The 24,842-nt window shown below is 40.9% G+C and overlaps 1 protein-coding gene across 2 annotated transcripts in view; it reads left to right on the top strand.

Annotated features, from left to right (window-relative positions):
* Cdh11 (cadherin 11) overlaps positions 1-24,842 on the top strand; it is a 156,254-nt gene that overhangs the window by 46,196 nt on the left and 85,216 nt on the right. The window contains exons 1-2 of one of the 2 annotated variants that reach the window (XM_029532351.1): positions 516-636; positions 19,465-19,582. The gene's annotated coding sequence lies outside the window, so the exon portion shown is untranslated. Of the gene's footprint in view, positions 1-515; positions 637-19,464; positions 19,583-24,842 lie in introns of those variants that run through there. The other variant, XM_021220576.2, reaches the window with a different exon arrangement.

Here is a 24,842-nt window from a genome sequence, read left to right as displayed (position 1 = left end):
CTCTCTCTCTCTCTCTCTCTCTCTCTCTCTCTCTCTCTCTCTCTCTCTGTCTTTGAGTACTACATTGCTAAGATCTTGTTTTTCTGAATATTGCCTTCTGATACGTATGAGTTAAAACGTTCTTCAAAATCATGAAAGGAGAACAATGGTTAATGGGAGCTCTGTTGGTAACTGCGATGGCCACATTCTTGATATCTGAGCCAGGGAGGGATGGGGGTCGGGGCGGTTCTTTCATATGAGGAATAGCTATTTTCAATTCTGACTGCTGAGGTCCTGCATCCCCTGTGGACTGGCATCCCGTGTGCCAGGTGGGCCCCACATTGCTCCGCACTAGCGTTTGCTGCCCCTCTGCCTCCTCTGTAGCAGCTACTGTGCTGGCCTCTCTGGCTTGTGTCTGCGTGGGGACTCATTAGCAGTGAGTATGTGTCTCACACAGTGGTTCATTCACAGGCCTGCTAGCAGTGCCAGGGGCTAGGACTGCCTCTTAAGCCATTCTGGGAGGCTTCTATGCAGAACAAAGCTGGGCTGAGTCCTCTCACAGTCCTATGGCCTTTGATTTCCACATGTAAGATCACTGAGAAGGAAGCTTTCGGGACTCTCATCACCACAGCCGGATCCTGACCCTCTAAGATGACTGTAAGTGGCCAACTGCTGCTTGTGACCTTGTGATGGCACAGTAGGCACTGGATTTGTCAGGTCTGACCTCTCCATCTGCCAACCAAGGCACAGGTGCCAGTCACCCTGCTTAGCACAGGCAGGCCAGAAATGGAACAGTGGCTTGTAGCTCCTGGCACATGGTACCAGCTTTTGTAAGCTTTAGTTTGGCATCGCTGTTTTATTTATGTCCTGCTTGTATCGTTGCAGCTGCCGGCTCAGAACCATTTCACTATTTCTGTCCTTTCTCCTTGGGTTATGATTGCCATTTGATTCAGTTTGTTTTTATTCCACCCTGGTCACTGTAGCCGGGTTGGCCCGGACCGAGGATCCATGTCTTAGAAACTTAAGGAAGTTTGTTCTGGTGTCTCTGTGAGAGAGATAGTATGGAGTGGGTGCTACTGCCAGATTGCAGAGTCAGTGGACACACGTGTTTGGGACACTGTTTCTACCTTCTGTGTTTGGTTGCCTCCTCATTAAATCTTTCTGGGACTGTGGAGTTGACTACCAATTGGTGTCTGACCTAGTTACAGGGAGCTACTATGTAAGCCCTTGCTCATCACATGGAACGGATCTTAAAGTTGTGTTCCATGTGCCTCAGAGTGTCCTGTTATCCCCCATGAGTGTGTGTAGGTGGACATGTGCATGTGTATGATGTGAGCGTAGCAGAATATGTGTGCACTCACACAAGTGGGGGAGGGGATTCAGCTTCCTAAATGAAGCTGGCATTTTCCATTGCTGTATTGGGAATCTGGATTTTGGGAAACAGAGCTGTGTCTTTTTGCAGAGCAGTTTACAGACTGTCTGCTTCCCAAGTCAGTCTTGTGTTTTCCACACAGAACACTTTCCCTTGAGCATCGATTCTCACACCCCATCCCTTGATATCAACTCTGTTTGCCAGTCTTCTGCCAAAGAGTACTAGGCTGTCCCTCCAAAGATCTTTTCAATTGTCTGTTCAATGAATGAAGATTTCAGTTGAGACAGTTTCGGAGGACAGCATGAGGCTCCAGTTGGTTCCTTTCTCAACACTGCTGAACCGGGTGGGACACACCTATTTGGCTTTTGTTTGTGTTAAGCTCACCAAGCAAATGTGAAGTTGGTTTGTTCAGCGTATCCCAGTATCTGGGACCCTTAGCCACCAGTTTTGCAATGCACTGTGAAAAAAATCTCTCTCTCCAAACAGGATGAAGCAAAAACCAAATCATCTTTTTTTTTTTCCATATTAAGTTAATCATACGTATCTAATTGCCAATCAAAGGTCCTAATCAGTATGACTTCATCAGAATGAGCGTTTATTTTCAATGTGTCTCCTATACGCCTGACCTATAACAAGAACTGGGGAACGGAAAGTGAGCAGCAGGCTCAGCAGGTGTTTCTAATCATAGTTACCTCCTGGTCTCCTATGGACTTGAACAGTTACTGAGGGGCCGCTATATATTTAGGTTATTTTTCAGTTTTATATTGTTGCCTATTACGCATCTCTCCTAATGTTCCAAGCAACTCCGTAAGTTGGGCAGGCCATACAGAAGAGAGTCCCATGAGGTAGATGCGGTGTATTCAGCTGAGTGGCTCTCCTCTCTCTGCCCCACCCCCACCCCAGACCTCCGATAGAGCGGCACATTTTATGAGAAAGCAGAGGCAGCAGTAAGATTGGACTTTGACACTTGCCCCTGGGCTATTAGTCACTCACTCATGCACTCCTTGTCTCTCTGGTTCTACACAGAGGTTTGCTTTTAAGGGTAGTGAATATGGCTCAAGTTCTTCCCAAGTTCCATGGCTTCTGGTTTAGTCTGAGTGTCTTGGGCAAAAATAAGTCTGTTGTTCCATAGAATAACAGAGCTTCAAGCTTTCTTTTTTTAAAATTTTATTTATATATAAGCTGTCTTCAGACACACCAGAAGAGGGCTCTGGATTCCATGACAGATGGTTGTGAGCCACCATGTGGTTGCTGGGATTTGAACTCAGGACCTCTGGAAGAGCAGTCAGTGCTCTTAACTGCTGAGCCATCTCTCCAGCCCTCAAGTTTTCAAAGACATTCATCTTACTCAACTACTAATTGTTGAAGATGAGAGAAATGCAGGCTATATTTAGAAGACAGTTTGCCTGTGGCCATAGGTCCTAAACTTTAACTCAGTCGCCTCAGTCTATAGGCTGGTTGGGTGGGCTGCAGTTTATTACCTAGTATATTCCGAGACTAGGTAGATCTCTTGTAGCTCATTTGGCAATGCTGTCCAGGCTTCAGAAAGCACAGCTAAAATTAGGTACAGTACCTGGCATTAGTGATAGGTTATTTCTCCGCCACCAGTAAAATGAGCCAATGTAAGCCAGATTAGATTCTACTGAAGGCAGGGTTATTGGAAAGCTGCTCTTGAGTGGCAGAGTTCACTGGCTCCAGAAGAGTCGCCATGGTGAGTGTGGTTGAAGAGAATGAGAGAAAAGGTATGTGCATTGATAGAAGAGAAGAAGGAGGAGGAGAAGGAGAGAGAGATGGAGAGAGTGAAAGAGAGCAAGACAATAAGCAATAGCAAAATGTTTGGATTATATCGGGCCTCTGGGGGGAAGGGCAGCCTCTGCTCTGCTCTAGAAAATTGGTTGGGGTAGGGTATGCCAAGTATGGACTGAGGCATCCTGGGAAGATATGGAGGCCAGATGGGTCTGTTTTGCATGGAAAATATGAACCTCAGTTGTCTGTGTGTGTGTGTGTGTGTGTGTGTGTGTGAGAGAGAGAGAGAGAGAGAGAGAGAGAGAGAGAGAGAGAGGTGGGGGGTGACTGAAAACCAAACAGTTAGGGGCAGGGATCCAGGATTATCCATCAGCGTGTCCCTCAATCTCAGTATAGCCTCACATACCCTGTCAAAGTTGGTCAGGTAGATAAATGGATGTCTTGGATGGAGTGGTGGAGCTCCCAGAAGTGTTCTCCATCTGGTACTTGCTGACCTCCCTTCCTGGATCCTCCAAACACCAAGGAGTATTTTAGACTCAAATTGATGCTATCGATATTTAATTTGACACTTGGATGATTCGGGCATTTAGTGTTGTAAACTCTTTTCCTGTTTCTATTCTGGAATAAATTGGCTTGTTCTTTTTGGCAGCTGTAGGTGGAATGTCTCTCCCTGGCTGGTGGAGAAAGCAAAAGAAGGGTTTAGACCTCAGCAGCCTCGTTCACTCTGGTGGAGTCCAGTTCAGGGATCCCCCTTACAAGAGAAATATGCAGCGTTACACATTGGGATTGAGATCACGTAGCTTCCAAGTTACGTACCAATTTCTAGGACAGATAGCAATTTAGTATTGAGGAAGAAGAAAGAATATCTTGCCGTACTTTATCCATGGAGATTCATAAAATATCTTTTCCTTTTTGTATAAAACTTAGATATAACTTTATATCATGGTCTTTTGAGTAGAGTGTGTTATTTCATACCAAACTCTCCAAAAGTAGCCTACTGAATTTTTCCATTTGGCTTTCAATTCCTGAAATTGCCAAGGTGGGAAAGGCTTGCTGTTTCCTGCTGTCTGTGGGCAGCACATTAGTACAACAAAGGACTTGTGATCTTACATGGATATAAGAATCTAATCCTCTTTTAGCAATCTGGGTGGAACAGAATGCAACTACTAAAGGATCACTTTGTTTATGAAGTACTTAACATCTCATGAGTTACTGCATTAGGAGTCAGAGTGCCAAAACTTTGATGTTTTAGTTCCCTAATAAAAAAGAAGTCCCTGAAACATGCATAGGGACAGAAATCTAGAAGTATTTTATAATTCAAATAATTAAGATGGCTTTGCATGCAAAAAGCTCCCATGGTTGCTAGAAGCGTTTCCCTTGTTCCTGAAAATGAGTAGCATTTCAGCTGGGTGCCAGAAAAATACATGCAGTGCAGAATGAAACTGTTAAAAAGATAACCTTATCTTCAAAGTCTCTTCCCCATAAACAAATGGGAAGGCAGATCACTAATTACATTAAATGCTTTTGCTTACTTCCAGGTCAAATCTTTAAGGCTTAGTCCTTTAATGAGGTGACAGGGTTTTAGGCTATGAGTCTGAAGAGAGGATGTGGTAATGAGCTACTTCTACGGGAGGGTGGAGAAACTTTTATTAACTAAGTTTACATCATAGTTTGGGTGGTTGCTGAAAAGTCTTCTTAGTCTACTAAAAATAGACAGTCTCACAGATCCAATCATTATTTCGCCTGTCCTTTTCTTTAGTCTGTTCTTTCTTTCTTTCTTTCTTTCTTTCTTTCTTTCTTTCTTTCTTTCTTTCTTTCTTTCTTTCTTTCTTTCTTTCTTTTTGTAGCCTTCTCTTTTCAGCTTGAAGAGCTAATCTGATATCAAAGTCCAGATGACCTAGATATGTGTGCTTTTTACATGTTCCTTATGAGAGTCTAACATGCAGGGTAAGTGAGATGATTTAGCAAACAGAGATGCTGGCTTCTGAATGTGTTTCTGGTGCGATCCCAGGACCCAGATGATGGAAGGAAAGAGCTGACTCCCAAAAGTTGTTTTCTCACCATGAATGCAGCAGAATGTGTATTGACCACTGCCCCAACCCCACCCCCACACACGAATATATAGAGGATTCTATTATGCACAACAATTACAGATGGCTAGTCAACCAAAGACATTATAAAACCATTGCAAACAAAGGCAAGCAACACGGAGCCTGAGCACAATGTTCTGTAGATTGACATGCTTGCCACGCCATGACACAGCATGCTGAGTTACACAGAATGGAAATCCTGGCTTGAAGTGAAAAGCAAACAAGTTTATGATAATGAAGAAAAAGATCTTAACCCAAAAGATGCTAATATCTAGAAGCCACAATGGAGAAAGCTTGTACTGAATAAATAGGAAAAAGGAGTGAGACCTCCCAGCTGTCTCTACCTGACCCTTGCTCTTGCAGTAGCTTTTAAGACATTTCTAGATTACTCAGGATTACCAGGATCCATTTTAAAATCACTGGGTTATATTACCGAGTTGCCATTTCGCCTTTAGATTTATCATGTCTCTCCAGCCTAAAGTCTGTGTCTCCCTGTGTGCGGTTTACAGCAAATGCAGAAAGTTAAATAGCGTATGTTGCAGGAGCAATAAGTAGAGGAGAGGATAGAGCCCTTACCCTTCACAACTCCATGGGGATGAGGTGGTTTAGAAATGGTTAGTAAGAGGTTTCCTAAGTGCATATTCAAGGACAGAAGGTTTTATTGGCTGAGAGCAGTTGCTGTAGGTAGAGGTCACCATACCATAGCGTCTTGTCATACCATAGTCACTGAATATCAGCTGCTTCCGGGCATGTGTATCCCAGTGTAAATGGGTCCTAGAAAAGAAATCACAAGCCATTCTGTTTCCAAAAGCTTTCAAAACTGCTCTCTGTATCCTTGGTCACCTTCTAATTCTTGTCCTTTTGCATGTCTGAGAAAGGTTTTAGAGGAAGAGTAACCTTCTTTGCTTCCCTAGCCAACGATCCCGTGTCTGGCACCTGGTAGATACTCAACATATGCTCACGGACAGGATGAAAAGCGCACATAGATGAGGTCTTACGGGCAGTGTGTGCATGCACATTTGTGTGTGTCCTCATAATTTCTGAGGGTAGACTATCAGCAGGTAGTATTGCGTCAGGGTGTTAAAAAACTAAAATTTCAAGAAGAAGGGAAAACATTCTGTTTCATCCAGAAATAAAGGAAACATGGTGGGACAAGACACCAAACCTAGGACCTCAGTGGGTTCCTGGCCCAGTTAGGCCTAGGCTAAGGCTGAAGCTCACTTAGGTAGAGTCTCCCTCACAGTAGTTATATACCAATTGTCAGGAACAGGAGGCCCAAATGAAGATTCCCTAGGTATGAGATCCTATAGGCTATGTGCCTGGACTAGATCACCCTGTATAATCTTAGCTAACCAATATAGCAAAGACAATCATTTCAAATAGACAATCTATTAAAGTATGACATTTCACACAAAGCAGGGCATACAAAATAGGAGACATAAAATAGGACAAATGCAATAGGAGACATTGGTGTTTTGAAACTCGGAATAATAGTCTATGCAGCTCTCTAGCTCACGTGAGCATGCAGTATTTATGTGAGGATGGGCTTTGTCTTTCGTCTTCCTGGCAGCAGAAAGTTATTCAGTATCCTTCTCATCTCCCCTCACCTGAAACCAACTCCAGGTCCTTGCCTGCCAATAGTATGTGATGGCCCTTAATTTTGCTTTTGAAGATGATGCTTGTTTTCAAGACTGTCTACTTGAAAGAAAATGGCATAAATAAAACAGTGACATCAGCACCTAAGGTGGCTATAATCAGGCTGGACCTGGTTGAATTTCTCTGTCCCATTGAGTGAAGTTGCGTTGAAACTGCATGGCTTTTGCTGACAACAAGTGTTGCATCAAAACCTCAGTCAAAATTACTTAATGCTGTCATTTCCCTCCTTATAATATTGTATTATATAGGACACAACCATTTTTGGAACTGAATGAGTCTTTGTAGGTAGACTTAAAGTCTCTTTGGGATAAAACAGGGAATGTATAAATGTTCGATGTGAATTTTAAGGGAAGAAGAGCATAGGGTGAACTCTGAGCTCTGTAATGTCCAACCTAGTTTCTTATTTATGGAGACCTAGTTTTTTGCAGTTCTTAGACTCTGCTCTCTCTCCTGTCACTAGGTCAGGACTGACAGCGCCTCTGCCTATAATTCTTTTTCTTTCTGTCCTCGGAAGAGAACTGCCATTCTTCCCAGTGGTCCCTTTAGACATCTCGTGGCCTGTGATGCTAATGAGGCCAAGGCACAGAGATGAGGGGATGCTAGATGCAGAGGCTCTGGTCACTGAGATAACTGCAGTTTCTTCTCATATACCCTCCCTCCATACCTGTTTCTACCCCTTACAAACAAACACTGAGTGATAGATCGACTAATGTTTCCCAACTGTGTCTCTGTTGTTATTCACACAATACTGTCTTTGTGCTCCTTCTCCTTAATTATCTTTGAAGAAAATTATATTATTCTCATTTATGGGAAACTAGCAACTGCTGTTAACCAAACCACTAGATATAACTCAAAAGCTATATAACTGAATTAATTCTGAGCCCCGGGCTACTTCCTCTCTTTGTCACAAAAGAGAAGCCTTAGAAATTGGGGCAAGAGGATACTTTATGCAGAGATCAGAATTCAAAGAATAGTAAAGGTAACAGTTAAGTCTTGGTTAGTGGCTGACTGATGTCAACAAAAATTGCTCTTTGTTGGGACCCTATACGATAAGGCATTGCACTAGCTCATTTTTATAGAAACTTTGTTGCAGGAAAACAGTTTGCAGTAATATCAATTAATATTTAGTAAGCAATGCCTTTGTCCTAGAAACAAAAGTATAATTTACAGGCCTCATCTCGTTTGCCTCAGTATAGCTCTGTGAGGCTTATGATATCTGTTTGGCTGGTATTGTACGAGATGGTGTCCCAGGTCTCAGAACTGGTGAGTGGTAGAGTCCCAGAGGAGAACCTGTTCGCATCTCTTGTTGAGATCTCCAATTGCCTCTTAATTTATAGACAGTAGGTCACCATCACCATAGCTTTGTCCCTCCACTGTAGTCTGCTTCCTGGAAACAAGCATGTTTTGTTTGAATGTTGGAGTTTTGTATGCTTTCTCTGAGGCCACAGCGTCTTGTCTATGACTCTGAAGATTGAGCACCTGTATGTGCTGCATGTCGCCTGGAAGCTGAGTCATAGCCCCTCCCACCTTCCCCTTGCAGTCCTTTTCTTGTTCAACATCCCTTAGAGATTGCCCTCCTTGTGATATTGGGATTGTCTCAACTCATGTTGAACACTAGAGAGGCACAACCCGTTCAAACACTGGTGGATTTCTTTTAGCCAGGAAAACTGATGGTAATCAAGAAGGAGAGATACTTACTTACTATCACATTTACCATGGTACTCGGGGTCAAATTAACTTGGTAACTTACTGGATAGAGCAACTGGCTTAAGTGTCTTACAAATATTAGCAGTCAAATTAGGAGTAGCACTCCTGCTGTGTATGTAAAGTTTCACATATCAATTATCCATCAATCTAGCATCTAGCTATCATACATGCACTTCAGATCCTTGCAAGCATCAATGATGAGAACGCATTAGGAACAACTGACTTAAATCTAGCCAACCTCTCTTGGATGAAGATGTAAGGTAAAGCACCGAGTGAGTGTTGTGGTGGAAGAGTTTCAAGAAGCTTCCAGCCTCAGACTTAAATAAAGCTCCTTCCTGTAGGAGAAGGATTTCTTTCCTGCCAGTCCTACCAAGAGAGTAATTGCAGCCCTGTCTGATGACATGACACAGCTCTACACAACTGCAGAACATGATGGGGTTTTTTTCTTTTCTCTTGTAGTTTTGTCTTTCTTTCCCCATCTCAGTTCTTAACAATATTCTTAAAACAGGCACTACTTTTAACCAAACAATAGTTATAAAAGAAGAAAACGTCAGGGGAAGCTCTGAGGATGCCTTGGCATTTATGCAGGTACCTTGGAGGTAAGTCTTGAGGGAACCGTCCTAGATCAAGCATCCTAGGAGGGTAGTAGCTTCATTCTATTGTCACATGACTTTGTCAGGCACCCTCAGGAGCAGCAGATGTATTCTTTCCAATGAAGTATGCTATTCCACTGACAACGTTCAGCAGACCACAACTGCAACATTTAAGAGTACTGTTCACCCCACCTCCTCCTGAATAAATCTAGTGTGCTTAATGAGGTAAAAGAAAGACCTGGGCTCCCCCACTGGATTCCTTCTCTGGGGTATATCACCTTTCCTTGGCCAAATTTGGATTTGTGTCTGAAGATGACAAACCTTCATTCACTGAAGCTCTTCAAAAGCAAAGGTACTTTAGCAAGAAAATGGTGTCAAGAACTCAATGTCCCCTTACGACCTTTCCTGTCTATATGATGTTTGTGATGGCTTCCCTTGAGCCTTTATCAACCTGATAGATAATGCATGAGAAAACAAGCAAGCATCTTTGCCTTGGTGAATTTACAGACAATTGGAGTTCTCAAAGCTTTTATTTTCATGCCATCTTAGTAGAGTTGACTAATAAGATAGCTTTTTGCTTTTTTCCATTTATGTATTTATTTTATTTGACAGGGAGTGAAGGTTAAAGGAGAACTTTGGGGTGTCAGTTCGTTCTTTTTTACCAGGTAGCTTCTGGGAATGGACCTTAGCAGCAAGTAGTTTTACCTGCTGAGCAAACCTGGGTTAGTGTCTCAGTGTGGAAGGATGGCCCCACTTAATTTTGAATATCTTTATTGTATTTCTTTCTGAACATTATATCTCCAAAGGCAATTCCTATCAAAGTATCTTAAATTGGTCATATTGCTGTGGAATCTACAATCTCCCTTTTTTTCTGATGAGAAAATAGTACCAGGCTGTGACTGTTAGGGCTAAAACACTGAAGTGTGAGTATGTGTTTCACAATGCCTCTCTGATGATGAACATGGATGCCTGCCTTATTTAAAAGATAAGTTGGGGTCTTGTTTTTGTGGGGTTGCCTATGTCTGACCAAATGTTCGAGACACCGTCTCTGGTCTTGAGGATGGTTAAAAGCTGGTTCTTTACTGTATTTGTAAGTTTCAGTGTGCCAGTCCACTTTTCCTATGTATTGCAGCAGCCTGGCAAGCTAATATAGTTCTCAGTCATTTTATAAATGACAACAGTGGAGAACTTTCCCAAAATCATGGCCCTAATTTATATCTAAAGAATACCATTGATGAATACAGTTTGATACAATTAAGTGAATTGCTGTAGCTTGAAACAACCTGTGTCTGGGTTCTAGGCGCTGCTTTGGGCATTTGATTGATGGGAAATCCAGACATCTTTTTGTACCTCAGTTTCCAAGCTATGAAATAAAGGAAGCATGGAACTTGACTACAAAAATCTTGCAAATACATATATATATGTGTGTGTGAATATATATATATATATATATGTATTTGTATATATGTGTGTACGTGTATATACGTTATATATTGATCTATTGTGTGTATATATGTATAAACATACATATGCAGACAAGTACTTAGCCTACCACCAATGAGTTGCAGACAATCAGTAAATGTTATGAATTTTTGGTGCCTATTTGGATTAAGCTGAGTCTAAATAACTCATACCCAAAATTCCTGAGAGAATTCATGCCACCTATCATGTATCAAATTCCCACAGAGTTGAAATGCCTCACTTGGCAAGTGAAGCTACTGAAGTAATTTTCCAAATTCAGTATTGGCAAACGCACTGGCATTTAATGCAAATCAGAACATGCCTGTTGTTTGGGCACTTTTTTTTTTATAATAAAAGCCATGGTTTTATTTTGATAAATGATGGGGACATACCTCATGGCGTAATGTTCCACTATTAAGGCAGAATAATTTGAACATGATCATAGTTCTTGGAACCAATCACAAGTTATTACTGTCATCAAATACATACATGGGAAATATTTTAGTCACACACATGTGTGTACATACATATAAATACAGTTGTTCTCACTGTTTTGTTCCTACTGTCATTTATTAGGTACTACAGTAAGTGAACCTTAAAGAAGGCACAATTCTATTAATCCAAGACAATAAAAATGAGTACAGGATAAATTGCTGCTTTCAGGTAGCTTATAGCTTCCTTGGGTTCAAAGTTGTGAAGGGCAGATAGCTACAATCACAAAGACTTTCTGTCTATAAGAAAATTGAAAAGGCATAGGACGTAGTAAGGAACTCCAATGTGGTACATTAAGAGGATTCTGAAGTTCTCTGAATTAGCATGATGAAGTAATGTGAAGGTCCAGTGACATTCCACCAACAGTGACTGAAGGGTTTAGTTAGGTAAGAAACAACATGTTCAGAGACGCACAGAGGCTGTCAGCCACCAAGTCAGAGAACAGGACTTCCTTATGCAAAAGGTATGGTGGGGAAGTGAAGCTGAGACAGACTCAGAAATGAATACTTCCCAACCTGATAAGAAACTGCTGAATGGGGCTAGAGAAGTGGGATGATGGCTATGAGTACTTGCTGCTCTTCCGGAGGATGCTCAGTAGGTTTTCTGTCTATCAGGAATCTTACAACCATTTGCAATTGTAGCTCCAAGGAAACTGATGCCTTCTTCTGACTTCTTTAGTCAACTGCACACATGGGGTGCACATACAAACAAGTAGGTATACTGATATGCTCATGAATAATTGTTAAAAAAGAAATTCCTGAATACACACATATTTGTATGTGTTAAATAGGGCATTCTCTCTCTCTCTCTCTCTCTCTCTCTCTCTCTCTCTCTCTCTCTCTCTCTCTGTTTGTGTGTGTTTCTATACACATGTACATGATCTGCATTTCTAGTTGGTAATGTCTGTTTTTCTATATTCATATTTTCATGTTATTTCATTTATGACAGAGACAAACTAGCAAAATAAAAGGAACAGTACAAATGGTAAGAAGTGTTGCAGAAGACATAATGATCATGTATATGTGTTTGCCTTGTTCACATCAGTAATTCTCCATTAAATCTTATTAATAAACTGTACAGGTGTCTTAAACTTGATTATGTTCCTTGTCAGAGTTTTGCTTCTGAAAAAATTACTAGCATTTCAGTCTAAGAATAAAATGTGTCTTAGACAAAGAGTTTTAATTTCACTATATTGTAGTGTTCTCAGGTTGTATAACTACAGGAATAGGTTCAGTCATTTTGTATCACTTTATGGTGATAATTCTGAAACTTAGCACACTAACATATTATGGATTACTCCCTTTTCTCTTCTTCTTCCTCCTCCTCCTCCACCACCACCACCACCACCACCACCACCACCTTTCCAATTGCAACCCAAACATCAGGATGGAGTAAAAGGACAGGGCCTTGGGAGTTAGGGAACTCTAAATTAGAATTCTCATTGTGTTAATTTGCCAGTCTATCTTGGGCAAGTTGTTGGATTCCTCTGAAGTTTGATTCCTTTCTCTTTTTGAAGCTGGGATCAGATAAGGTAAGCCCTCCCCCTCCCCTCCCCCCACTAAGCCTTTTTGGAAACATTGATTAAAAATAAATGCATGCAACAAAACATACCTTGTCCAAGGCAATAGTATCAGGAGTTTACATTCCTTGGAAAATGATTCCTCATCACCTGGCATGGAATTGTTAATATGCTAAAGAGAGAAAGTGAAACTATAATTTGGACAAGAAATTGTAGTGGACATGTAGAGGAACAGGCGCCTATCTCCTACTAGAATACTGTTTGTTTATTCATTTCTCAAAGGTATTACAAAGGCTGTGAATATTTATTTAGTTCTGCTCCCAATAGCCTTTCTAATAGGGAATTATTTGGGTACAACGAAAGACATTTGTAAATGCGACTGATAAGACGGCCATTGGACAAGGAGTGTTTTGTTGGACACAAGAATTCTATTATCCCTGGCTTCAGTTGTCAAGTGCCTGGGGAACCCAGAATTTATGGTAGCAGCACAATGGGCCTTTCAGGGCCCAGCAAAAGAGCTGTGAGATCCTGTTCCATGGCTTTTCAGGGCTTCTAATCTTTTTATCGGGCCAGGACAATGCTGGATTCAGCTGCTGCCTGAGCCTCCTGACTGTCCATTGGCCATCAGGTATTGTGCAGTAATTACCATGGTGACAATGGACTCTCTTCTACGCCTGTCCATTGGCTCTTTAGAAAACAGCAAAGGTTGTCACTTTGTATTAGGTGCTTCTAAAGGCATGGCTTACTTAGGAAAATGACTGAAAGTGCCTAAAGATAATCGTGTTATGAGTTTCATTTAAAAGGCTGCTGTGTCAAAACCATTTGGAGACCAGGAACTTTTGGTTGATGGTTTCTTGCAATTACAGTTACTTGTTGGGCAGCATCTCAGGTTCTGTCAATGAGGAACCAACCTGAGAGACTTCACAGGGGCCACGAAGCATTCGCTGCTGGGAAGCCCCTAAACACAGAGTGGGAGCAAAGGTCTAAGTAGAGCCAATGAATACCACAGCAACATTAAAAGTCCTTGAGACTTGGTTTCTTCATATGACCAAAAAAAAAAAAAAAAAAAAAGGCAACTGTGATGCACAGAGATATTACTTACATTTTGTATGATTGCAAATGTTCTCTATAAATGCTGATGTATCTCCTGATGAGCTTTATTCAAAAAGATACACTGAAATATAAAACAACAGAACAATTATAAAATCACAATGTGTATCTATCGTTTGATAATCACAGCTCATGATTTTTAATTGAGCTTCTGAATCCATTCTTATTACTTTTTTTTTAAATAATAATCCTCCACAGTTGTTACTATCCACATTTTATACAGGAAAAAAAAAAAAGCCTCAGACAGTTACTGCTTATCCAACTTCAATCTAGTTTAGCAGAGGTAAAAACCTGGGCTTTAAGTCAGGTTTTCCACACACTGCCTCTCTCTTTTAAAAATTCATAATTGACTGGCTTATCTTACAAAATATGCTTCAACATATGGTTTGGGGACTTTGGCAATAACAAGAAAGAAAAACACCCAGTGGTAATTATTAATGGTGCTTAATCATCACTTTGACAATGTTGAGAACATGTAACACCCTAAAAAGCCATAAGCTCCCATCTGTAGATGCCCAGAGCATGCTGCACATATCAAGCCCCTTCTGCTGCTTGCTGAGCAAGAAAACCACAGAGCAGGATCTGTCACATGCTCCTAGTCCTGGCTTCTAGACCATAGCAGAGTGCAGTCCTGACAGCTGCTTCACAGCCTGCCTTTTTAACTCGCTTTTGCACTGGTGACCTGGGGAGGCTTAGTCATCATTTGTTTTGATCATCTCAGTTCTTTGCTGCATGCTTATACCCAAAGCAGAAACTATCATAGCAGGGACAGGCGCTACTGTCTCTTAGAATCAGCTCAGGTGTTGAGACTCTTGTGTAGGAGGAGGAGTAGATTTGTTGACAACCTAGTCCAGCCCTGCTATTTCCTTGCTGTGCACTTGGATATTCACTACAAAGCCTCAGTGCTTGTCTGTATCTACAAAATGGGGTTTCATTAGCATCTTCCCCATTTATTTGGTCCCCTCAATGGCAATGCTCCATTTCAGTTCATGTTCTAGCCAATGAATTCTATGCTCATGGTACATATGGATATGGGTTTTAAGATGCACTGGAGTAAGTGAAGAAAGCTACTTTTAATATATTCTACACATACTTTCATTCACCCTTCTGTTAACATAATATGGTTGGTTTTTCCACTGTTCTGTTGAAGGAGCTTTAAGCATATACCTACCCTGGCAGAGATTATATTCTAGAAGAAGACCTCCACTAGAAATGATTCAGCACTTAGGGTTCCTTACTGCCCTTGTGTAATTCAGGTATTCAGTTCCCATCACCCATGTCAGAAGAAGTAGAACTCCCTCAAGCTCTAGCTCCAAGGGATATGATGTCCTTTACCAGTTTCTGCAGGTACTGCCTCATTCCTGATCTATTCACAGGTACTCAAAGACACACAGAAACATGCACACATATGTTAAAAATTGAACCCAAAGTCTCAGAAAAGAATTCACACATGGTAATCTATTAGCCGTGGCATGCTTCTAGAGATTTGGAAAAGAAAAGCTCATGACTGTGTATAAACTAAATCTTTACCTTGGGGTTTTTCTCAAGCTGTTATTATTTTAGACATTCATCTAACCATCCATCCATCCATCCATCCATCCATCCATCCATCCATCCATCCATCCTTCAATATTTTGAGATAGGGTCTCATGTTGAAGTCAAGGTTTATATCAAATTCACTCTCTTCTGTCCCAGACTCCTGAGTATACAAATTGTCTGCCTTTCTATCTATGTTTGGCTGAGCAGTCTTGATTTTAGTGTGTATGCATAGTGTTTCCCCATTATACTATAGTGCTCAGGTGTTCCTGTTCCTGATCATCTCTGTCTCTCTGAAGTAATATGTGCCATTTGATGCCTGTGTTCCTAAGAGCTTTAGTCATGTTGGTGGCCATGCATAACAACAAAAGGGGATGCTAGAGCACAAGGTGACTGCACTGGAAGCTGGCCCTGCTGACTCCTAGGCTTGCTTGTGACATGAAAGAGGAACAGTTTAGTACTGGCAGGGTGTGGAGGGAGCAAGGCTGGTTTCAGGAGAACAGAAGGTACCATCACTCCATTCCAGGTCAGTGTGCCAAGGAGTATATGCAAAATGACAAAATATGAACAAGAAGTCTTGTGCAGAGGGAAAAGATGTTGCATAAGTGCTGAAAGCCCGCTCAGATCCAGCAACATTGCTAAAAGAAAAAAAAAAAAAGTCAACAGTTTAAAGTATTTATATTTATCCTTTTGTATCCAAGGGACATGTCATAGCTGGAAGAAAACCCTTTTCACAGAGATCATAGCTCCTTACTCACAATGCATTGCAGCTAACAGAATTCTAAATATTTGATAATGTGTCCCCTTTGCTGTTGTTTCTTCCAAAAGTCTGATCTTGAGTGAAAGGCATTTCATATGGAACAGCCTTCAAGGAGGTGAAGAAGCAGGTCAAAGTGAAGGCTCTGCGGTGGTCTCCATAGATTAAATAATTAATGTTTTACAAATAGTGTCAGCCAAAGAGTACACTATTTGCATTATTAGTCTAGAGAATGAAGACAGGAGGAATAAGTGCTTGAGGATTTTCCTGATAGATTCTGACCCTGTCTCTCTTGTTCTTGGCTGTGATGCTCTGCATCACTCTTACTCCACTGAATTGGACATTGAGATACCGATTGTGTTCTCTTGAACATAAGATAATGTATCACATGGTTTGGGAAAACGGCCTTTTCATGCTGCTCACATCATTTTAATAATCTCTTAGCATATAATCACTAACGTCATATTCAGCAATGTATTGAATGATATTTGCATAATTACCTTGCACAGTGCTGAGGTGTGTGAATACATCCAGACACATCTGTACTTGGAGTCTCTCAGGTCATGCAATTGGATAGGTAAAATCACATGAAGGTTTGAAAAGGCCGAAAGTAAGTTAAAGTTGGCATCTTCATTCCTGGGTGTCTGGGACAAATGGAGATGGGAAGATGCTTTTTCTCTGTCTGATGTCTAGATGTCCACCTATGCAGACTGCTCTGGGCAAAGTAGCTTACGTAGTGCCTGCCTCCCAGCTTGGAATATAAGAAACTCAGGATGATGGTAGGAGTGGGTTTGGTTCCTGATGTGACTGTTCTCTTGCCTTAGTCATTTCTTTACTTTTCCTAACAGAATATACACACTGAAGACAGAAAGAGAGTGTTGGAGATAGGAATATACAGAGAGATGGCAGGGGATGCAGGGAGAGGAAAGAGAAAGACAGACAGGCTATATATTCTCTTATCCATGGATGCTAATCTCATGATGTGAGTTGTACTTCCATCTAAATTTTTTCCAAAGGAGGTCCCAGAGTTCAAATCCTACCACATTTTTGGGGGGGGGGGAGCGTGTTACAAACTTTCAACCTAAGATACTCATGTCCTTTTCATATGTAAAATAAAATTATTTAATTTGAATCCGTTCTTTAAATATGACTTGCTTTAACACCAATTTAGTATTGGTTTATTTTCATTGAAAATAGATTTTTACATAATATAGTCTGCTTATGGTTCCCCTCCCCAAAGTCCACCCAGATCCTTTCTATTTCCCCTCCTACCCAAATCCACATCTGTTTTTTTCTCTCTCATTAAAATACAGATGGCAAAAAGATAAGTAAATAAAATCAAAACATATAAAACAAAATAAGACAAAACAGACAATCTGAAGAAAATGTGCCCATGGAACTCGTATAGGCATGCTGCCAGGTATGAGGCTGGCCTTAAGATTTGTTTGTATACCCAAAGAGACTCTGTGGAGAGAGCCAATATTTCTCTTGTGAGCAATTATCAACTAGAGATGGCTTTTGGGTTAAAGATTAAGTTTATGAGCCATTTCAGCTCTCAGGACTGGAACCCTATCTGGTTCAGACCTGAGTACATCCTGTGCATTCTGTCACAGTTTCTGTGACTTCATATGTGCATGGGTTCTGTTGATTTTAGAAGATCTTCTTTCCTTGGTGCCCTCCTTCTCTCTGGCTCTTAAAAATCTTTCTACCTTGTCTTTCTCAGGGTTCCCTGAACTCTAACTGGTGGTAGGGGATAGAATAACACTAATTTATAGTTCCACCTCTCGTTGAAATTTTATCTGTATCAAACATGGAGGAACCAAATTTAAGTTTATCTTGAAGCCAAATCCCCTGTAGCTGTAATTTGTGGGCCCAAATGAATCATGTGTTTCCATCATACAATGGGGTGAGCAATAGGGAAGACAGACATTCTCATTCCAAGAGAAAGAAATCATAAGGAAGAAATGATTGATGGGTCCTATGCAACTCTCAACTTAGAAAGAGAAACTAGTAGTTATGAAGGCTTAAGAAAAATTCATTTTAGTATGACAGCTCTGCTTTTTAGATCTATTTTAGTAAATGTCCCTCCCTTGATGTTCATTTGCTGTCAGTTTACTGGTTCCCCGGGGATGGCTGATATCTGGGTCCTGAGATCTACATGTGTGGCTTATTAGTGGCAATACTTTTCCTGGCCAGCTATAATATGTCTTACAGTTGCCTCATCTATCAGCTCCAGGTTATGTGAATGCTTCCATGTATGTCCGGGATAAACCCAGGGTTTCCAAATCTATGCCATCCTGAGTATCTCACACAGTAAGACAATTCTATTTTTCTTGTTGCTACCATCTCTCAGGCACGGTGCTAGGAGCACATTGTAGAAGATTTAAATTTCATCTGAATTCTTTCAGTGAAGAATTTACATTGCTTTGTCTGTTTAATTTTGTTTGAGGGTGCTGTATTAAGGAGAATGTTAGGATTAAGGATGCATGTATAGAGCATGGAAAAGTAGATTTGAAATAAGTGTAGTACAATAAATAAAGTCAATGACAATTCTGATTAAGGTTCCTGTGCAATCCGAGTTGATCATCAAAGATAGATGTTCTAGAATTGAAGAACATTCAAGAGCATTTGTAGATTGCAGTCTTAGGAATGCTTTGTCAGTCAGCACCTTCCTTAGTTCTGTGCCTCAGTTTTAAAAGACCACAGCTGTTTAGACATTCTGTTTATGTTTCTCTATTCATTCAACTAGTCCATGAATAGCTGCTCTGGGTTAGGGAATATCTAACAAGACACTTCAGTAGATACAATGCTCCATCAGACCAGTAGCTAAGCAGAACACAACTCCAAGTAGAAGATCCAGATTTTGTTGTTGAGGTGAGGGAAATGCAAGCCTGTTGAAGACCTACAAGCATGTTCAGCCTTGTGCTTTGGTCTTGTCCAATGTGGACAACCATGCTAACCACTTCTGTTCCTTGTCCTTGAGTGGAACATCCCATCGGGACCTGCCAGCTTTGGAGACCTCTCTTACTCACTTTAGAAGGAAATGCATGACTGTGAATCGGAGTACACACTTACTAGAAAATTGTCTCTGAATCCTTTCCATCAACCCTGTGGGGGTTATGTTATTTCTAGAGTGTTTGTGACATTCACAGCACAAGCATTTGGAGAGTTCCCCCAGATTTTCCTTTGTTCTCAAAGTACCAAACACATATGTGGTTAGTCATATTACCCTGGCAATTCTAAATCCACAAGTTTTTCTCGTTTTCCATATAATTGCAATAGCTCATTTATATGTTATTTGTATTCCTAGGCTATTGTCTTCAAGGAGAAAAGTTTATCTTATGCAGTTGTCTATCCCCAATATAAAGTAGTGGGTCACTTTACTAACTTTCACGACACCTATATTACTAATAATGCTTTTTTTTTTAACTTTTTTTTTTTTACAGAAATTACTGTGCTTTGTGGCCCTTTGAAGACATTCAGTTCTATTATTCGTTGAATGACCAATCAGATGAGTGAAACATGTTATAGGAACTGGCAGCAGGTATCCAATGGGTGAAGAAGGTAAGATGGACCAGTGGTACTGAGGGAGTCACATGCTACTATGTTTGTCGATAGGGAAGCGATGCCTACCAGTCACAGTCCTTGTACCTGGCTTGATCTGGAATTTCACCACATTCAGAGTAGCATTTTAGGAGAAGCAACCCCTGTCTTCTTGGCTTTAAGGAGACAACTATTCAATGTTGTTTTAATTGATTTCTTTTTATTGTGTACCTTTTAGGTGCTACACTGGGGAGGACAATTTTTTTTTTTTTTGTCTTTTCCTTGCTTTGGAAAGAAATTCTTAAAATAAAAACAAGGTAGCTTGCTTGCATTGTACAAGAAAAATGAAATTTCTAGGAGGCCGGAAATTTCATATGTCAAAAGCTTGGGAGCTTCAATAATGAGCCAGGATATCTGATTTTAATGCTAGGCTCAGCTCTGCTCTTCACTGACTGACTGACTTTAAGTTACTAAGCTCTCACCTGAGACAATTCAGTGGTTGGACTGAGTCCCCGACAGGTCTTAAGATTTAGAAGTATTTATATCCATTTACCTTCATTCTTTTGACTCAATAGTGACTGACACCATTTCCACAGGTCATTGGCACCCCTAGTTAAAAAATCTGAGTTTTAGAGATGGTCTCCTTGTGTAACCTGACTGGCCTGAAACTCACGATTAGACCAGATTGTCATTCAATTTACAAAGATTCACCACCTGCTATCTTCTGAGTGTTGGGATTGAAGGTGTTCACTACCACACCTGGCTTTCAGATTAAAAAAAAAAAAAGGTTAACATTAATTCTTTTGGCACTACTTGTTAATTTCTGTGATTCTAGATCTGCCTATCCAAATGTCTGTGTCACTTGTATATATGTACACAATTCTAGGTGTTACATGTGTGCAGGACAAACTCATATAACATATTTTTCTTCTAAACCTTCACTGTATCCTATATTCAAAACCTTGAGAAACTTCTCTAAGTTCATCTATCATGTTACTCTTCTGGTTCATCCCTTTTAAAGATAGAGATATGAATTAGTTACGAGTTTCTTAAGAGAATTTCAGAATCCTTTAATAAGAAATCTACCCTCTACTGACCAGACTCACATCTCAGCTGCTCTTTCTGAACACCCCACCTTTATTATATATTTCCCTACGAGCTATCCATTAGGATATAGGCTTGTTTTCCCCAAACAATAGCATCGATCTTCTTTTTATATCTTAACTTGAACCTCTTTATGGCTAAAAAGATTTGTTTGCTTGTTTGCTTTGAGTTTTCATTCCCCAAGATCAAGTCATGGTTGTTTGCCGGACAATATTTCAGTGGCCAGGGATGACATCATCCACAGTAATTTTCACATTAGGTTTAATTGTCAGTAGGTTAACCAGTTTTCTCATCTCTGTGATCAAACAGCAACAACTCAGGGGGAAAAAAGATTCCTTCCAGCTCATTGTTTTAGGAAACTGAGTTCAAGATGGTGGGAAGGATAGGGTGTGGAGCAGGTTCAGAACAGCACAGATATCTGACAGAGCCTTGCATTGCAGGCAGATAAGAAACCATAGCTCTGGACCCAACTAGAAAGAGACATAACCTTCAAGACACGCCCAAACAACTGCCTTCTGCCAGCTAGGCCACAGGCTCTGAAAACATGGACCCTTCTTAAAATAGTACCATCCCCTGAACAGCAAGTGTTAAAACAGAGATCCTGTGAGGGACATTTCATCTTTCAAACACAGCAGGGTGATTAATTGGCGACCTTTCCAGCTCCAGGTTTTTGGGGTCATGGTTCTTTTAAGGACTATCATGTTCCTAGTTTCAAGCATTCTCTGTAATGCTTGCAACAATTACTTAGTAGACAAATAAAATTAATAGAGTTTTTTGGTACATTTTTAACAGAAGATGATGATATTTCAAGTACACACACACACACACACACACACACACACACACACACACANAGAGAGAGAGAGAGAGAGAGAGAGAGAGAGAGAGAGAGAGAGAGAGAGAGAGAGAGAGAGAAAAGAGACCTTAATAGGATCAGATAGCTACCATGCCATTGTATTCTTGTACTTACTGTGTCAAAAGAATGAAAGAATGCTGTCATTAAAGACATCACTGCCTTAATTCTTGCTTTCAGCTGCAGCTACTATTATAATTCAAAAATTTAAATGAGAAAATATGACCATATAGTATATTACCATGCTAATATGCTCCAACTTATTTTTTTTTTTTTTAAAGTTTGTATTAGTGGATTGTCTATAAGTGTGTTTTTTACCAGTCCCCTCTCCTGTCTTATCTCTGGGTAAATCTGCTAAATTATGGGCAAAAACATTTGTTCCACCCAGAGCTGCTTCTTCAGCCCTCAGACACTACTGTTAAAAAGACAGCCATCTAGCCTGTGTGTGTGTAATATATAAGTCTTCGGAGATTTCCTGGATCTTTGAGTTTCATATATTAATGAGAGTCTGTTTTGGGAGAGAATTTCCATTTGAGAAGTCTTCAAACTTTTCTCCCATGCTCTGGTTAGCAGTCGCTAAGCAAACAGCTACACAAACAACGCAACAATACATGAAGGAAAGCTGTACCTCTCTGCAAAACACAGGCGTGATTGGGAACTTGCAAGGCTGGGATGGGCTGCTCCCTTGTTGGCATACTCTGCACTGCTCTGCTCTGATGCCTGGCTGGGCAGATGACTCGCATCTCTCAGGTGGTTGGTTGTGCCTGTGAATGCTAATCATCTTGTTTCTGACAAGGCAGCTCAGTCTCTTCATTTCCTCAGCCCTCTGAATCAGCACTTCATAGGGTGTACTAATGACATTTCCTATTTTTCTAGAGAGTGGGGGCAAGGGGAGTGAGGTAGCAATGAAGCAGAGTCAAAAGCTAAATAGAAAGCACTTCTAGGAAACCTGTTTTCCCACTTAGGAATTAAAACCTCCCATTTTCTTTGGGAACTTTGCACGCCTGTTTTTCTAAGGGAAGGAAGCAAAATATTCTTATGCTTCCTGCCAAGACCACTGAGACCAAGGAGACTGCTGCCCACAAATCTGTATTTAAATTAAAAATAACAACCACTCACCACACACACATACACACACACGCACACACACACACACACACACACACACACACATACACACACAAAACAAAACATGACACAGATAGAATAGTAGAATAGACTCTTGGACTTTTCAGGACAGTGTTGTGATTTTAAGGAAAGGGCTTTTATGTCTCAGGGGAGAAAACAGATTGTCAGGAACAAAAAAAAGATAAGCAAGATTTAGGCAAGACTTAATTCTTCACTTTGGTGGCTCAGATGACTCTAATGCTGTCCATTTCTTATACATTGACTTGTAACAAGTCCAGATCTTAGTTTCCTGATTGTGTCCCTGTGATTTGTTACAAACACGGGGAGGGATGGGGAAAAAAAAAAAAAAAAAAAGATATGTGCCCTCTCTAAATGAAGCTTGCAGCCAAGTAGATCTTCAGGATGCACTCAAATCTGAGTAGAAAGGGAATGGAGGAGAGACTTTCAGCCCAGGGTAGAGAAAGGGCGGGGTTCATAGGAACATCTCTTAGGCTAACCTCTCAGGAGGTTCCCTGGAGCTTTTTCTTGCACCCCTAACCTATCTGTAACTTAGGTATGATTCTCAGTTCAGCAGAGAAATTCCCCAGGTGGCTGTAGGATAGCTGTCAACCCTGCAACCATGCTGGGTATTTAATAGGGCACTGGGGCTTGCAAATGAATGTCTTAGAGAAGTGTCCTTTACTGGAGAGACCTACAAGAGCCGCCACTCACACCCAGCAGAGGAGCAATCAGCAGGGGCTGCAGGTCATAGGTCACCCCATTATTTCTCATTTGCATAGAAGTCAATTCCAAAAAAAGCTGCTTGGAGGGCACCTCACCTGTGCTGCCAAATTCACCAGGCTCCGAATTGTCGCTGACAGCTCTAAATGCTGGCAGCCTGCTGCTGTGTCCTCTGAGCCTGCTGGGGCTGTCTGAGAATGCACATTTCCTATTTCGGGATATAGGCCACCGTGGAGAAGGAGGCCAAGTATCTGTCTGAAGCCAGTGTCACTGAAATCATAAACAGACATTCCATTCACTTGTTGACTATATACTGCAACTCTTCACGATGTATAATGTAGCAGCTATTTCCTGATTCAAGAAAGGACTGCATGATACTCTTATGGAGTAAGCAGAATATCTTACCTCAGTGAATGCCAGTCTAAAAGATAAGCTTACACCAAAATACCAGTGCTTTGCTTACTTTATTTAACTGACAACGTGCAAAAGAGCCATTTTAATAATAACTAGCTGATGGTTATTGAACATTGCTTTGAGGCAGGATCTGTCTTACATGATTTGCAGTCATTATCTTGTCTGATATTGCTGGAAACTTTGGCTGCTGTGTTAGGTGCTCTGGTAGATGGTAGGATATTGAGGTTCCCAATAGCTCAAGAACTTGCAGAGGGCCACAGAGTTAACAATGGATAGGCTGGTTCTCTGCCTCTGTGTATGTCTATGTGGGGTCTCCTAGCCATCAATTTGTCTCCTCTAAGTCTTTTGTACCTCTTAATCAGCTTGTGTGGAAGCAAGTTGGAAGATATTTCTTGCAGTTCATTTGGTCTATTCATGTTTCAAAAGTCCATAGGAAGTTTCAAAGTTGCATAGTGGTTTCCAGCACCAACACCAACAGGCTTGTACTGTTCTTCATCAACCATCCTTCACAGATGAAACTTATTATATATACTGAGCTAGGTACTAAGACTGCTGTAAAAGCCAAATGCTTGCATATGAATATGACAACGAAACTGAAATTGCCCCTTTTAATGGCTCTGCTCTGCATTCTATTGATGCTGTGAGGCTGGTAGACACACAACCAAAGCACAGTCACATCTATTAATGCTACACCCAGAAGTGCTAATGGTGCTAGACAAAATCAGAAGATGCTTCAGTGAGAGAGACAGTCACTGGATTTAGATCTGAGCATGGGTAACACTGACCAGGACGAGACAAGGAAGGTTCTGAGTTCAGCCACCTTTGGTCAGGACAAAAATATATTATAAACTGTCTATGGGCAAACAAACAAGATGATTGAATAAAGGTGATTTAAAATTAAAATGGAGAATTTGGTGCTTGTTCGTTTTGTGTGTGTGTGTGTGTGTGTGTGTGTGTGCGCCTTAATTTCCATCCCTGTAGCCAACCACTACATTTGGGTTGCTACATAACTATCCATAGAATCTTTTTTCGTTTGTTTGTTTTTTACTTTTTTTGTTTGTT

Source organism: Mus pahari, chromosome 20 (assembly GCF_900095145.1).
Source record: "Mus pahari chromosome 20, PAHARI_EIJ_v1.1, whole genome shotgun sequence".
NCBI lineage: Eukaryota > Metazoa > Chordata > Mammalia > Rodentia > Muridae > Mus > Mus pahari.
Note: the sequence above shows the minus strand (reverse complement) of the source record. Positions and strands in the feature narration are given on the sequence as shown.